General features: G+C 40.2%; 1 protein-coding gene and 1 long non-coding RNA gene across 8 annotated transcripts in view; one reads left to right on the forward strand and one right to left on the reverse strand.

Annotated features, from left to right (window-relative positions):
* Prkn (parkin RBR E3 ubiquitin protein ligase) overlaps nt 1-17678 on the forward strand; it is a 1173661-nt gene that overhangs the window by 943027 nt on the left and 212956 nt on the right. The window lies entirely within an intron of this gene.
* LOC125617616 lies at nt 8-11494 on the reverse strand. Its single transcript, XR_007348676.1, has 3 exons — nt 11481-11494; nt 5675-5682; nt 8-597 (listed from the first exon to the last, which is right to left on the reverse strand). It is a non-coding gene; the product is annotated as an uncharacterized LOC125617616 (long non-coding RNA).

Genomic DNA, 17678 nt, shown 5'->3' on the forward strand with positions numbered 1-17678 from the left:
GAGCACTCTACCAGCTGGGCTATATACTCAGGTTTGTAGCTTCTATTTTTTATTTTATCATTGATTTCTAATTTCATTCCATTATGATCTGATAGAATGTAAGGCATTATATCTATCTTTTTGTGTTAACTAAGAGTTGCTTTGTGTCCTAAGATATGATCTATTTTAGAGAAGGATCCATATGCTGCTGAGAAGAAAATATATTCAGTCATGGATGGATTAAATATTCTATACATTTCTGTTAAATTTAAATTATTAATTATAATTTTTAATTCTATAGATTCTTCATAATTTTTTGAGGACCCATCCAGTGATGAGATATTTTTTACCCAGTATTATTAGATAATTTTACTCAGTATTATTGTGTTGTGGTCTATTTGATTCTTGAAATTGAGAAGGGTTACTTTGATGTACATAGATGCTCCACAGTTTGGGGTATAAATATTTACGATTGTTATGTCTTATTGATTTAAAATTTCCTTAAGCAGTATGAAATGTCCTTCTTTGTCCCTTTTGATTAACTTTTCTTGAAATCCACTTTATCTGATATGAGGATAAAAATCCCTGCTTGTTTGTGAGAACCATGTGAGTGATGTTCTTGCCCATCCTTTTGCCTTCAGTCTGGGGATGTCTTTGCCTATGAGGGATTCTTGGAGATAGCATATTGTTGGATGTTTTGTTTTAATTCCAATCTGTCAGTCTGTCTTTTGATTGATGATTTTAGGCCATTTACATTCAATGTTATTATTGAGGAATAGTTTTTATTCTCTCTCATTTTTATTTATTTCTGTTTTTTTAATTTGAATTGATTTCTTCTTTGATTGATTATTCTTCTGGTAAAATTCCTCCCTTTGCAGGTTTTCACTTTTGCTTTTCTTATTTATGAAATATTTTATTGAGTATGCTTTGTAGTGCAGGCTTTTAAGTTATGAATTTTTTAACATTTATTTATTCATGGAAGGTTTTTATTTCATCATCAATTCTGAAGCTAAATTTTGTTGGATAGTATTGTTGGCTGGAATCCACTTTCTTTAAAAGCTTGGTATATATTATCCAAGACCTCCTATCTTTGAGGGTCTGAGTTGAGAGGTCAACTGAGTTCTAGATTGGGTTCCCTCTGAATATGACCTGTCATTTTTCTCTGGCAGCCTTTAAAATTCTATCCTTATTCTATGTTAGGCATTTTATAATAATGTGTCTTATTGTCAGTCTGCTGTATCTTTGTATATTGGGGGTCTTGTAAGACTCCTGTAACTAATTTTCCATTTTGTTCTTTAGGTTTGAGAAATTGTCTGATATTATATCATCAAAAAGGTTGTTCATTCCTTTGGTTTGTATCTCCAAGCCTTCATCAATCTGAATAATTTTCAAGTTTAATCTTTTCAGGTTATCCCATATTTCTTGGATGTTCTGTTCATGATCTTTTAACTTCTTTTCTCCATGGTCAACTTTATATTCAAAATTATATGCTTTTGTCTTCATTGCCTGAAACTGTGTCTTCCAAGTGGTCTAGACTGTTGGTGATGATTTCCATTGAATTTTTAATTTAATTTATTGATTCATTCATTTTGAGGATTTCTGCTTGATTTTTTTTTTCAGAATCTATATCTCTTTATTTACATGATCTTTAACTTCCTGTAGTCTCTCTGTGGTTTCACTACTTACATTGTCCTTTTCCTTTGCAGATTATATGTATTCTAAAAACTCCTTCTCTGACATTTCTTCCATTGTGGTGTCAATTGATTCTGTAATTGAAGTATCTTGGTTTGCTTGGGGTGATTTGTTCCCTTGCTTTTTCATGTTGTTTGTGTGCCTGCCCATCTAACAGAATGGATCTGAGGCAGTAGAGTTTCTACCCTGTAGACTTGTATGTCCCTGCAGGTTTCCAGTACCTCACTCTTTAGGGGGAGACAAATAATAACAACCAATGCAAACTATACAGCATTAAACCAGATAGTTACTGCTATGATGCCTATAAGGTTGTCAAAATAAATAGAAATGATATGATCAATTATTGCATACAACAATAATAGTAAATTTGTAAAAGGGTTTACAATTTTCAATGGTGGTCAGGGAAAGAATAGAAGTGATGTAGGATGTGATGATTTTGAGGGAGAAAGAGAGAAGATAGGAGTAAAAAATTAAAGAGTGAATAGAGATTGACTGTTAGCAGAAAAAAAGAGAAAGATAATCAAGGGAAATATAAGTGAGAGAAAAATATATACATATAATGTAAAAAAAATCAATAATTTAAATTTTCAAAAGAATATAAAACAAAATTGAAATATACTGATCAAATATCCTATTCCTCAAAAAACTAATCCATAAAAAATAACTGGTTCTGAAAAATCTAGAAATGAGGGGAAAAAACACGAATATGTATAAATGTCCATGAACCTTTAAGGTCAGTATTAAATAGAGAAAAGAAAAAGGAAACAAACAAAAGAATCTCAATGAAAAGTTAAAGAATTGTTTCTGTTGGAGTTCAAAAGATTCTCAGCTTCCATTGTCAGCAGTGTTAGATGGGACCATTTGGAGCTGGCTCCACCCTCAGGGAGGGTTGCTGGAGTGAGAGAGGTAGTCCCACAGGTGGAACACTGGGAGGTGGGGTGTAGGCTTAGGTAGACTCCAGGCTCTTTGCTGAATGCCAATTGGTCTGGAGATTCTAAATCAGCACACCTCCAGGGCCCAGCAATTGCCCATCCACGCTGGAAGACTGAACCCCAGGATCTCCCCCTGAGTTCCACTCCTGTGGTAGAGGAGCCAATTCTTAGTTCACTATGTTACCTGTGGGCTGCATGTTTCCTGGTCTTGGGTTCAGTCTTCAAATTCAATCACTCCCAAATCAGCCCTTTCAAATTCCCAGCCAGTGTGTCTCTCCCAGCCCGTCCTGCAAGCAGGTAGGCTGTGGGGCAGGGAGAGCCAGGTGGGTTTCCTTGACCAACATTCCCCTGTGTAAACCTCTCTCCACATTTGATTTTCTCCCGATCTCTTAATCACACTCTATGTCACGTAGTGTGGGTTTCCAGGCCTGTGTTTGGGGCCATACTTGGGTTTCCCAGGAATCAGCCCCTCCAGCTGCCAGCCCCCGTATAGCAGCTGCAAAATGGCTCCTTCCTTAGATTTCCACAAGCAGCCAGGAGAGAAGCATTGTCTTTCCTGTATAAGGATATTGTGCAATGCACCTTTTAGTTTAGTCTGGCAGTCTCTTTGATCTTTAACTCTGTGTTCTCAGACATGCCTCAGTCCTCCTAAAAATGCAGGTTCTATTAATTCCCTTATCCTTCCATTATGCCTGGGGAGGGACCATTCTGGGTGTGCCTGTGGCTGCAGCAATGGCTGTGGTGCTGGGGATTTTTTCCTTATTATATCCAACTTCCTGAGTCCCAGATCTGCTTTGAATGTCCAATACTGAATTCTGATAAAGCCCCTCACCCTTCCTTTATGTTCACCCACCTTGCTGAGACCCTGCCTTGATTTTATGCCACTCAGAGCAGCCAGGAAAGCAACCTTCTCTATTCTACCATCTTGAAATAGACCAAGAACTAAAATTTGAATTTTCATCAGAAATTCCAAGTAAAGCCTTTGGTGTTACATCACTCTTGAAGCATTAGGAGTAATTCTTACCAATAGCTGAAATGAAGAGATTTTAAGAACATAGTGGATGCTATTGCTAGAATCCAGTGCTCTGACTATATTAGGAGCAGTAGATTATATACATTAGAAACCCCCTTGAAAGGAAACAGAATAGAGCCAATGCTTGAATAACATTCATTTTTTCATAACAACGATTCACCTTATAATTTTCATTCTTACCTCCTCCTAGCCTAAAAGTACTTGGGAACATAATTTTTATTTGAAACAAGTTTTGTTTTATTTGTAGTTGTAAAACTGAAAAGAGACATTTTTTTTGTTTCTGAAATCATTTGTTACGCAAATGCATAATGACACCTTGATTTTTAAGTCATTTTACTAGAATCTTTATAATGTCCTCTAAAGGTTCCTAAACTATATTTCAATGAAAACTCAGGAATTGGACAATTTTATTCCCAAAAGCTTCTTATAGCTTTTGAACACAGGCTGCTATACATCAATAATAAAGGATTTCCATTTTTTTTTTTTTTTTTTGGTTGCAGATAGACAGCAGCGGCACCTCTTGCTTGTCCTCCATCTGAATAACATGAGAGCAGGATTTATGCAGGCTATAAATCTAGTCTGGATAAAGCCTTTAAGTGGTAGCCAATTTTGTGGTGCATAAGTACCATTGATTTGTTAATCTGAGAGTGTTTTTATAAACTGACTTGGATCAGTGAGTTTTGATAGCAGAGCTTTTGAAGGACTGAATAAGGCAAGTGGAAGTTAACCCAGAGCCCCACCTATAAATTTCAATCACAGCCTTTGAAGGGGAGCACGGTCTCCTTGCATAGGTTGCTCATGTGCACACGAGACCAGCCGGAGCGACCACACATTCATCATTGGCCATCACTGCTCCAGATCCAGGAGGCCAGATCTCATGGAGAGCTACGGGGCTTTGCAGACAAGTCCTCTGGCAGGTCAAGTATGAAGCACTTTGCAGAAAGGCAATCTGGAGTGATTCTCCAGGGACATTTCATATAAGGTGCTTCTGGGATGACTTTTGATTTAATTCAGGGGGGGTTATTTCTCTATTGTAAACCATAATGAGAAAGATATCTTTTCCTCTAAAATATCATACACTGGCAAATAGTGGAACTCTGCTATTCAACAAAGGATGCAGGGCATTGTATTCAGGGAGGTACGATGGAGAAATTTTGTTCAATGGAAATAGCAGTATGGAAAGAGAAAATGAAAGAGTTTAGTCCTTGAAATTTTTTCTTAGTCTCATTTATTTATTCAGTTTACAAAGTCCCATTCAGAGTTGAAGTTTAATGTGTTAGCATGGATCAAGCACTTGTGTCATGAGGACAGAGGTCGTTTGGTTGCCACACGTGAGCAGGTCACCAAGGCAGCTGGAGTAGTGACAGGCAAGTTACGTGGCACCCAGAGGGAAGCCAAGGCCCATGCTGTACTGGTCCAGATTTTGCCATGGCAATATCTGTGACCAAAACCAAAGATGTGAACCAGGCCTAGCACTGTGTGTTGAAGGAATAATTCCAAGGCCCCTCCTGCCAAATCCCCCCGAGAGACAGGGGACTGTAAGGGGTGAGGAGACCCTGGTTGCAATGTGTGTGTCGAGGGCCACTGGACACTTCTGGGCCAGGGCTGCAGGCCTAGGGTCAAAGGCAGCTTTGTAAGAAAAGAGCATGGGAGGGGGCGGAACACCTGTGTAGTCCAGTTTGGGGAAGGGCCAAGCCATCTGTCCAACCTTCCTGACAAAGCCTGAAATGCTGTCTCTGTGTCTAGAAATGTTGGTGTACCCACTCTGGGAATGAGCAATTCTTAGCTAGTTTGAGCTACAATTTGAATCTATTTAATTACCACCGTGTGAGAGAGACAGTTTCCATTCTGACCTGGATGTCAGAAAGAAAAGAAAAACTATCCTTTAAAAAAGTAGCCATGATTTGGGTGCATTTTAAAACCTCGCTTTTGGTATGGATACAAAATTTGAGAGGCGAATACAGCAGACTCTCTGACTTCATCGTAGAACCTTGGGTTTTCTCTTTTTGGTACAGCATATCTAAGTGCAGAAGCAGACTTCTGTTTCTTAAGCGCCCATCTACTAACACTGATCATTTTTCTTCTAGATACTTTGACATTGGTGGAAATGTTTCCACAGCGAGGTCCAATCATGACTCACAGAACGTGTGACGCTCTACGGAGCCTGCATAGTGCCATTTTTCTCAAAAACAAGAAAACTCAGGCTCACATGCATGATGCTAATTGGTCAACAAAACCTCACGCGGCATGTGTTGTGTACCCTGTGTTTTCTCTGAGCTGTCAGGAAGGTGCTGTGTGCTTCAGAAAGAGAAGGTTAGTACCGAAAATGCACACTTCAGGGCTCCTCCCAAACAGGCCCCTGGAAAAGAAAAGACGTGCTTCATATGAGGCAGAAAAATCAAATCATCAGGCCGCCTTCTTTGCTCCCTCCCTCCCTCCCTTCCTTCCTTTCATTCCATTTAAACGTTGGAAGAAATGGAACCAGATTCTGAAGTGTTGGGTTGAGTTCCTCTCTAAGTAACAAAGCAGGTTTCATATAAACACAGAAGCCATTGGTGACATGGCTGATGGATCGGGAGCCATGCATTCCTGATGAAATGACTCTGCATTGCTAATGAGGCGATCCCAGCAGCCACGCGAGTGCTGTTTGAATTTGTTTCCATGGTGTGATGTACAATTTTGATGTTGAAAAATCACTGCACAGAGACCCATACTGCAATTGTTGCTGAGCGCATTTTCAAAATAACATTTGTTATTGAGGGGCCTGGGATGTCTTCCGAGAAGCAATATCCTAAATGAAGCTGGGTGAAGAATCCCCCTAATGTGGAAAGCAATGGTGGATCACCTTCAGCCTACCTCAAATCTGTTCAAAGAGATATTTGCTGCTTGTATTTTCTTGGGTAGGACAATTACTCTCTCACAATACAGCTAGGGAATCCTCCACATTATCTCCATTTACTTTTGGCTGGCAAAGCATGAACGGGATATGAAATATTTTTTCTGGAAATAGGCCAGCCATAGGGCTGGGTTTTGTTTTGCTTTTTTTTTTCCTCCCCAACTTGGGATGTGAAGATTGTAACAGAAGAACTAATATTAAACTAGCTGATCTGACAAAGTAGATTTTCATGCTTCTTAAACTATGTCTAATCTCAGATTTTGCTGCACCATGATACACAAGAGCGTGTGGGTGACGGCTTTGTGAGCCACCGGGTTGGGCTTTGGTGTCCTATTTGACTAGGAAGCTGGAAGGACAGCCTGTACTGAGCACAGACATTTTTCATAATTATCTTGCCTGCAGGGTTGCCACCTGTCCTAATTTGATCCGATTGAGGTGAAATGCAAAAACTGTCCTCATTTCTCTTGGTGTGGAGAGATGCCAAGCTTCATCTCAGGAAGAAAAAAGAGATGAATATATATACAGCCAAGGAAGGGGGAGGGGAAAGTTGAGGCATCTGCCAGTCTCTGATGCTGGGGGAAGGTGGGAGAGACTGGTCTCACCCTTGCTAGTAGCCTGAGCTTATGCACAAATTCTGGAGTGGTTCAGCAGGGCTTACCAAAATTTCAGTGCACTAATACTTTAACCCAGTGGGGGCTGCACTTGGAGAATGTCCTGCTTAGTTGTCTGAATGGTTTACGTACATCTGCCTATGGGTGGCTCGCTGATGCAAGTATTATCATTAGCGGTTTCATTAAAGGACATTGTCCTAAGATGGAAAGATGAGCAGCTCTTACCAATGATGATGTATGTCTATCTCATCCCACATGCAAAGTTGTCCGTTCATATTATTATGTGGGAAAGCATGTTGCAGGATTTCATGCATGGTATAATGTCACATATTTAGAATTCTCTGTGTGTGTGTGTGTGTGTGTGTGTACACAGCAAGAGTTATCAGCAGACTATTCACAAAAAATGTATTAATCATAACCATCTCCAGGTGGTGGAATTGCTAATTTACACTTTTCACATTTTACAGTGGCCATGGAAAAGAATTGTTTTCATTTTTTGAGACACTTTTTTTTTAAGGGAAAGAAAATTGTAAACACTGAACATCTCCTGAGTCTCTCCTAAGTAGGAAACCCCTCTGGAAATAATTGGGGACATACCTCTCTTACGAAAAAGAAAACACAAATACCTGTTGCAAGACCTCGATAGCACTGCTCCTTTGTGTTCTTAATTTCTTGTTCCAAGATAGGCTTTTTATCCTAAGCATTTTCTTTTTAGACTGTAACTCCATTTGCCTTAAATATCAACCTCAAAAGACATCTGTATAAATATTGTTCTCACTTGTCCTGAAATGTTAGAGTGGATCTAAAGATGGAATACACATTCAAGAAACTAGATGTGCCCTGTGCCCTCTACACTCAGAATGACATTTTCAATAAAAAGTGAAGGATGAAGTTTAGACAGAGAGAGTCTCAGGTTTACTGCAGAACTACACAGCTCATGCTCATAGAATTAACCAGCAAACCACGAATCTGGTTTGGTTTATTGTTTTCAAGATCTTGGAAAGTTATTTTCCACCTTTTGAAATGGGGCATTCAGCTAAAAAGATATTACTTGGAATTTACTCATTGATCTACAAGTTGTTCAGTCTTTTTTTTTGTTTTAATTGAGAAAAGGGATATTTTATTTGCTCTTTTTTTACTTTATTTTATTTGTTTTTAGGTGTACATGACAGGAGGGTGTATTTTGACATATGATAATTACATGGGGTGCGATCCATCCCAATTTTGATTCCATTCTTGTGGTTGAACAGGATGCAGAGTTACACTGTCTTTATCCCGGGGTCAGGCCCGGGGTCAGGCCCAGGTGGGGGTCGACTCCATGGATGTGGCTGATGAGCTTCACCCAACCTGGGGTAGGTGTGGAGTAAAGACAACAGCTCTGAAGTAGCGTGACATATCTGGTTCCTCTTACCCTGACTGTACAATGCATGTTAGTGTGCAGATGCTATATTTTACAGCTGAGATTTACCAGCTTACCCAGCTGAGATTTACCAGTGTCCAGATCTTCAAGGATCTTCGACTTTGGAGATACTACATTGACTTAGGATCATCTCAATGTTGATTTTTCTCACATAAAAATATGTCTGCTATTACAAAATGAGATGAGTTCTCAAAAGAATTGGGTCATCACTGGAAAATATGCCTTTTAAAATGTTTAAGACTTTGTTTTCCTATGAACCACTTTAACTTTTAGAAAAATTACTTTGCAAAAGAACTAGTGGTTGAAAGTGGTGCAGCCCCGTGGCCGATACCCACCTTCCAGGGGGTGTGCAGTGCTGGGCAGGGTTTGGGAGGGACAGTTGCATGTCCTCCTGTGGTCCTGGGAGTTTGTGGTGTGCAGTGGGCCAGCAGGAGACCTGTTCAGGTGGGAGTGAGCAGGAGGCTGAGACATCTGAGAGGAGTCTATGTCCATGTGTCTCCTCAGCTCCCTGAGCAACAAGTACTGGCCCCTCTTCCATCCCAGCCCCAACCCTGGAAGATGGGTGGGGGTTGTCAGAATTTCCTGAGGGTTTTTTCAATCCACATACCCGTCTCCAAGATTTGGGCCCCTCACCACCACCAGGAAACAGCTCCCACCCAGGGGTGGAGCCTGTGGCCCCACAGAAGCCTGTGGTGTGTCCTCCTGCCCAACTTTCACTCCCGCCCACTGACACCCTGAAATTTCCCCTCCTTCCAAGTCTGCTGTGAAAAGGCAGTAGAAAGTCAGTAGCCTGCACACACCACCCCACCCGAGCTGCAGCGGCCGGCCACAGCGCCAGTCTTGTTGGGGCCATGCCTCACTCCCTGGGTCAATTAGAAGCAAATCCCAGAGATCCTATGCATCATTCAGAGCTACCAAACAGTAAAGACTTGTCTATTAAACAAAACCACAATGTCTTTGTCACACCTGAATTATAAATTATCATTTGATATCAAATTCCATCATTATTTAAATCTACTCTACTGTGCCATAATTTCTAACAGTGTCTTTTTTCCCCCAAATTATGAGTCAAAGAAAGTCCATACATTGCATTGGAGGCATGTCTAATGGGTCTCTTGAGTCCTCTCTTCTTAAAGATTGCACTTGTTGAAGAAACTGGGTCTTTTGCCCTAGAGAGCTCCCATTTCCTGCTATACCTGCGACGACGGTAGTTTGAGAAGTTAGTCCTTCAGTTTAGTGAAGCTGATCTCGCTGGAAGACTGGGATGATGCAGATGGCTAGGCCTAGGCTCTAGTTCTGACATCTGTGTTTCTGATGAGCCACAATTAGGGCTGATGCTACTGGTCTGGGTGCCATACTTTGAGAACCACTCAAAATCGTAATTCTGTGTCCCCTATTTGGTCACCCCAAGGCATAGCTCATATGTATTTAAAAGCAGGTTAAATGCCTGCTGGCGGGGGTGGGGGGGTGTTTGCTTATTTTTTCAATTTTATTTACCAGCTTCAAATACAATGATTGTTTTCTTGGCATCCTCTAAAGGTGAAGAGTGAGGGATAGTTTTAAAAACATCCAAGGGACTTACTCTTTGAACTTATCTGATGCATATTCAGGTATTATGGTTCTCATTTTCACTATATCCCATCCTTCAGCCCAGGGGCCCCTCCATGATGGCTCTCGTGCCCTTTTAACATGACCCTGGCAGCTCTTGGGAGCTTCCTTGCTTTTGGAGTGATGCCATGGTACAGGCTTGCCCTCAACCTTCCTGCCCTAGCCAGAACGGAAGACACAGGGAGCTCTCACTGTGGATTGGACATTTTGAAACTTGACCACCAACATGGTAGTGTTTGGGCCTCTAGAGGTGATGATTTCATGAGGACATGAGGAGAATTGAGTGTCCTTATCCAATGGGCCCAGCGTGGCTGCCTTGGCCTTCCATGAGAGGACATCGTAAGGGATGCACAGAGCCGAAGGGGACCTCCCCAGACTCTCAATCCATGGTCACCATGATGTTGGGCTCACTCTTCAGAACGGTGGGAAACAAATGCTCGCTGTGTGTAAGCCATCAGCTTTGACATTCCGTCGCAAAAGCCCCGTGGACTAAGAGAGTTCTTAAAGGAAAAATGTGCTATGGTCTCACTGACGGTGACCTGCAGATGTAGGGTTATAGAGTTCCCTGTTATTCCTTTGATTCTATGTTTATTAGTTTTCTCCTATGTTAAAAGTCTTGGTTCTTATTATTCAGAATTAATATGAATTCCTGGCTGGGTGGATATCCATCCAGTACCGACTATTGCTTACCATGGAACTGCTGTAACTGCTGAGTCTCCTGCAGCACTTCTCCCACCCAGGGCACCCCAACAGGGATGTCGGTGAAATGGCTGACTTAAAGTCAAGAACAAAAATTCTATTGATTTAATTAAAAGCACTTACAAAGCCAAAGTCATGTACATGCATAACAAGGTGAATTTAGAGTCTAGTTTATATGTCTGGCCCTGACATCAGATGCTGCCCTAATGCTTTATCCTTACATTATTTTTAAATATGTGAACATATTGCGATATATTCTTTTTTATGTAAATTTTTTCGTTTATATATGACAGCAGAATGCATTACAATTCTTATTACATATATAGAGCACAATTTTTCATATCTCTGGTTGTATACATAGTATATTCACACCAATTCATGTCTTCATGCCTGCACTTTGGATAATAATGATCATCACATTCCACCATCATTAATTACCCCATTCCTCCTCCCTTCCCTTCCAACCCCTGTGCCTTATCTAGAGTTTTTCTATTCCTCCCACGCTTCCTCTCCCTGTCCCACTATGGATCAGCCTCCTTATATCAAAGAAAACATTCAGCGTTTGGTTTTTTGGGATTAGCTAACTTCACTTAGCATTATCTTCTTTAACTCCATCCATTTACCTGCAAATGCCATGATTTTATTCTCTTTGATTGATGAGTAATATTCCATTGTGTATATATGTCACATTTTTTAATCCATTTATCTACTGAGGGGCATGTATTTGGCTCCGCAGTTTAGCTATTGTGAATTGTGCTGCTATAAACATTGATGTGGCTGTGTCCCTATAGTATGCTGTTTTTAAATCCTTTGGGTATAGACCGAGGAGAGAGACAGTTGGGTCAAATGGTGGTTTCATTCCCAGTTTTCCAAGAAATCTCCATACTGCCTTCCATATTGGCTGCACCAATTTGCAGTCCCACCAAAAATGTATGAGTGTACTTTTTCCCCACATCCTTACCAACACTTATTGTTGTTTGTATGCATTCTGACTAAAGTGAGATGAAATCTTAGAGTGGTTTTGATTTGCATTTCTCTAATTGCTAGTGAAGATGAACATTTTTTCATATGTTTGTTGACCGATTGTATATCATCTTCTGAGAAGTATCTGTTCAGGTTCTTAGCCCATTTGTTGATTGGGTTATTTGGGTTTTTTTTTTTTTTTTGATGTTTAGCTTTTTGAGTTTTTTATATACTCTAGTGATTAGTGCTCTATCTGATGCGTGAGGGATAAAGATTTGCTCCCAAGATGTAGGCTCTCCATTCACCTCACTGATTGTTTCTTTTGCTGAAAAGAAGCTTTTGAATTTGAGTCCATCTCATTTATTGATTCTTGATTTTAATTCTTGTGCCACAGGAGTCTTATTAAGGAACTTGGGGCCTAATCCCACATGATGGAGATTAAGGCCTACTTTTTCTTCTATTAGACTCAGGATCTCTGGTTGTATTCCTAAGTCCTTGATCCATTTTGAGTTGAGTTTTGTGCATGTGAGAGATAGGGGTTTAATTTAGTTTTGTTGCATATGGATTTCCAGTTTTCCCAGCACCATTTGTTGAAGAGGCTATCTTTTCTCCAATGCATGTTTTTGGCACCTTTGTCTAATATAAGATAATTGTAGTTTTTTGGGTTAGTCTCTGTGTCCTCTTTTCTGTACCATTGGCCTACCAGTCTGTTTTGGTACCAATACCATGTTGTTTTGATACTATTGCTCTGTAGTATAGTTTAGGGTCTGGTATAGTGATGCCACCTGCTTCACTCTTCCTGCTAAGGATTGCTTTAGCTATTCTGGGTCTCTTATTTTTCCAGATGAATTTCATGATTGCTTTTTTCTATTTCTAAGAGGAATGTCATTGGAATTTTTATCAGAATTGCATTAAATCTGTATAGTGCTTTTGGAAGTATGGTCATTTTGATGATATTAATTCTGCCTATCCAAGAGCAAGGTAGATCTTTCCATCTTCTAAGGTCTTTTTTGATGTTTTTTCTTTAGGGTTCTGTAATTTTCATTATATAGATCTTTCATCTCTTTCGTTAAGTTGATTCCCGAGTATTTTATTGTATTTGGGGCTATTGAGAATGGGATGGTTTTCCTCATTTCCCTTTCTGAGGATTTGTCACTGATATACAGAAATGCCTTTGATTTGTGGGTGTTGATTTTTATATCCTGCTACTTTGCTTAATTCATTTGCTAGTTCTAGGTGAAACTTTTAGGGTCTTCCAGGTATAGAATCATATCATCGGCAAATAGTACCAATTTGAGTTCTTCTTTTCCTATATGTTTCCCTTTAATTTCTTTCGTCTGTCTAATTGCTCTGGCCAGTGTTTCAAGAACTATGTTAAATAGAGGTGATGAAAGAGGACATCTCTGTCTTGTTCCAGTTTTTAGAGGGAAGGCCTTCAATTTTTCTCCATTTAGAATGATGTTGGCCTGGGGCTTAGCATAGATAGCCTTTACGATGTTGAGATATGTTCCTGTTATCCCTAGTTTTTCTAGTGTTTTGAACATAAAGGGTGCTGTATTTTGTCAAATGCTTTTTCTGCATCTATTGGGATGATCATATGATTCTTATCTTTAAGTCTATTGATATGAGGAATTACATTTATTGATTTCTGTTTGTTGAACCAACCTTGAATCCCTGGGATGAATCCCACTTGATCGTGGTGCACAATCTTTTTGATATGTTTTTGTATTCGATTTGCCAGAATTTTATTGAGAATTTTTGCATCTATGTTCATTAGAGATATTGGTCTAAAATTTTCTTTCTTTCTTTCTTTTTTTTTTATGTGTCTTTGCCTGGTTTTGGATTCAGAGTGATGCTGGCCTCATAGAATGAGTTTGGAAGTGCTGCCTCTTTTTCTATTTCCTGAAATAAATTGAAGAGTATTGGTATTAGGTCTTCTTTAAATGTCTTGTAGAACTTGGCTGTGTATCCATCCAGTCCTGGGCTTTTCTTGGTTGGAAGACTTTTGATGGCATCTGTTATTTTGTCACTTGAAATTGATCTGTTTAAGTTGTGTATATCATCCTAATTCAATCTGGGCAAATTATATGACTCTAGAAATTTGTCAATACCTTCAATATTTTCTATTTTATGGGACTACAAATTTTCAAAATAATTTCTAATGTTGTGATATTTCCTTTTCATCACATATGCTAGAGATTTGAGTTTTCTCCTTCTCTTCATTAGCATGACTAAGGGTCTGTCAATTTTATTTATTTTTTTCAAAGAACTTTTTGTTTTGTCCATTTTTTTCAATTCTTTCTTTTGTTCCAATTTCATTGATTTAAGCTCTGATTTTAAATTATTTCCTGTCTTCTGCTGCTTTGGGTGTTGATTTGTTCTTCTTTTTCTAGGGATTTGAGATGTAATGTTAAGTCATTTATTTGTTAACTTTTTCTTCTTTTAAGGAATTAGCTGCATGCAATGAACTTTCCTTTTAGAACTGTTTTCATAGTGTCCCAGAGATTTTGATATGTTGTATCTGTGTTCTCATTTTCCTCTAAAAACTTTTTAATCTCTTCCTTGGTGTCTTCTGTAACCCATTATTCATTCAGTAACATACTATTTACTCTCCAGGTGTTGGAGTGGATTTTATTTCTTATTTTATCATTGATTTCTAATTTCATTCCATTATTATCTGATAGAATGCAGGCTAGTATCTTTACATTTTTATATTTGCTAAAAGTTGCTTTGTGGCATAGTATATGGTCTGAGAAGAAAGTATATTTTCTAATTGAAGGATGGAATAGTCTATATATATTAGTTAAGTCTGTTATTGATTTTATTATTGAGTTCTGTATTTTTTTTTCAGCTTTTGTTTAAAAGATCTATCTAGTGATGAAAGAGGTGTGTTAAAGTCACCCAAAATTATTGTGTTGTGGTCTATTTGACTTGAACTTGAGTTTGTTTAATGAACATAGATGCTCCATTGTTTGGGGCATATATATTTATAATTGTGAAGTCTTTTTGTGTATGGTTCCCTTGAGCAGTATGTAGTATCTTTCTTTATCCTTTTTGATTGACTTTAGTTTAAAGTCTACTTTATTTGATATGAGGATGGAAACCCTGGTTTGCTTCTGAAGTCCATGTGTGGTATGATTTTTCCCAACCCTTCACCTTCAGTCTGTGGATGTCTTTTTCTATGAGATGAGTCTCTTGTAGCATATTGTTGGGTCTTTTTTTAATCCAATCTGCTAGTCTATGTCTTTTGATTGGTGAGTTTAGGCCATTAACATTCAGGGTTATTATTGATACTTGATTTGTATTCCCAGCCACTTTTGTTTATTTTTTGTGTTTAATGTGACTTGATTTCTCCTCTGATTAGATTTTCCTTTAGTGTGATCCTTCCCTCTGCTGATTTTCATTATTGTTTTTCATTTCCTCTTCTTGGAATATTTTGCCGAGGATGTTCTGTATTGCAGGCTTTCTCATTGTAATTCTTTTAACTTTATTTATCATGGAAGGTTTTTATTTCATCATCAAATCTAAACTTATTTTTGCTGGATATAAGATTCTTGGTTGGCATCCATTTTCTTTCAAAGCTTGGTTTTTGTTGTTCCACGATCTCCTGGCTTTGAGGGTCTGAATTGAAAAATCTGCTGAGATACGTATTGGTCTCCCCCTATATGTGATCTGATTCATCTCTCTTGCAGTTTTTAAGATTCTATCCTTATTCTCTATGCTAGACATTTTCATTATAATGTGCCTTGGTATAGATCTGTTGTAATTTTGTACATTTGATATCTGGTAAGCCTCTTGTATTTGGTTTTCCAATTCGTTCTCCATGTTTGGGAAATTTTCTGATACTATCTCATTGAGGAGATTGTATATTCCCTTGGTTTGAAACTCTGTGCCTTCCTCTACCTCAATAACTCTTAGATTTGGTCTTTTGATGCTGTCCCCTAATTCTTGGATGTTCTCTTCATGGTTTCTTACTATCTTCACTATGTGATCAACTTTATTTTCCAGGTTGTATACTTTGTCTTCATTATCTGACGTTCTTTCTTCCAAGTGATCTAGTCTGGGGTTATGCTTTCTATTGAGTTTTTAATTTGATTTATTGGATCCTTCATTTCAAGGATTTCTGACTTTTTTTTTCAGAGTCTCTATCTCTCTCTTGAAGTAATCTTTTGCTACCTGTATTTGCTCTCTTATCTCTTTGTTGGAGTGATCAATTTTTGCCTGTATTTGCTCATTTAGGTCATTCTTTAATTCACAGATCATTTTAACTATGAACCTTCTGAACTCCTTCTCTGACATTTCATCAACTTCGCTGTCCATGGGTTCTGTTATTACAGTGTCCTGGTTTGTTTGGGGCACTTTCCTCCCTTGTTTTTTCACGTTGTCTATGTGTCTTCCTTTCTTGCAGTGTGGATCTGAGATATTACAGTTTCTTCCCTATATTCTTCTAGCACATGTGCAGATTGTCTGTACCTTGATGTAGGTCTTCCAGACCCTGGCGATGTCCCCCAATAGAGGCAACTGCAGCCTGGCTCTGGGACCTGAGTAAGTGGTATATGGGCCCCTGAGCTTGACCTCCCATGGTAGTCTGCTGGTAGGAAGGGGCAGTCCTGCGCCATAGGCTAGGCTCTGGTATTGTCTGCCCCACCAGGGGAAGGGTGAACCAGGCCACCTGAGATCCTGGATTGCCGCAGTCTGGCTGGGCACAATCAGAAGCCACTTGTCAAAAGAAACTAACTTTATTTTTAGAACCACACACGCCAAACAAAACAGCCTCTCAGGAAAAACCCTCAGAGCCTCAACTGCCACCACCGGCTTTCCACAAGCCTCTCTCTCCCACACAAGCTTCTCTCCACCTCCCACAATCCTCCTGCTCTTGAGGCCGATTGGCTGGTCACATGGGCGGAGCCAAAAAAGTCCCCCAATGAGCAGCTCCGTGGTCTGAAAGGGCAGGGAAACAGCCCAATGAGCATCACCGCAGAGGAGCCAATTAGCTAGATGTTGCTGGGGCCGCTGTGAGCTAATCATCAGCCGGCAGCTGGAAGTTTGCTGGGGCCCCTTCGGCTGTGGCTCTCAACACTGGATCCCGGGTGGGCTGTTGTGAGCCATCTGGGCTAGATCTCGGCTCTCGTGATAGTACACTGGTCAGAAGGGGTGTTCCTGCACCAGAGGCTAGGCTCTGGCGAGTGTCTGCCCCACCAGGAAAAGGGTGGACCCTGCTCGCTGTGCGCCAGGGTCCACCCTTTTCCTGGTGGGGCAGACACCCTGCAGAGGCCAGTATGAGTGGATCTGTGACGTATTCTTATACCAGCACTATCCGTGTTTGCCTGGGTATAGCAATGACACAGGATGGACATGAGGTCATGGGGCAATAACAGAACCAGCGGGTGAAGAATGGTGGCACTGGGTAAGCCAGATCGACAGCCATTTGGCAGAACAGGGTAGGTAGCACCATGACAAGGGTGCCAGCTAAGTAGATGGCCCAGAGTCTGCTGAGGTCAAGAGGGGCCAGGGCAAAGGCCAGGCATGTGGCTGAGGAAACAATCAGCAGGATGCACTTGCCAAGAGAGGCTTCATACTCTTACCTGCCCTGGGTCCCCAGAGTCCTGTCTCCTTCCCTCCAGGCCACCGCTGCCTCAACAAGGAGATGCCCAACAAGTATCTGAGGGAGCCATTGTCTCCCCGCATCACTCCCTTTGCAGGGAGCACCCACAGAACCCACCATTTGAGACTCCTACAGTAGAACAGCATGGAACATCTGCAGGTTCCCAGGCCTAGGCTGGGGATGAGGCTCCATGTCAGCAGTGGTCTGTGCTGAGAGCAAATAACTGGGGGGGGGGGGGCC

This window comes from Marmota marmota, unplaced genomic scaffold (genome assembly GCF_001458135.2).
Source record: "Marmota marmota marmota unplaced genomic scaffold, marMar, whole genome shotgun sequence".
NCBI classification, from domain to species: Eukaryota; Metazoa; Chordata; class Mammalia; order Rodentia; family Sciuridae; genus Marmota; species Marmota marmota.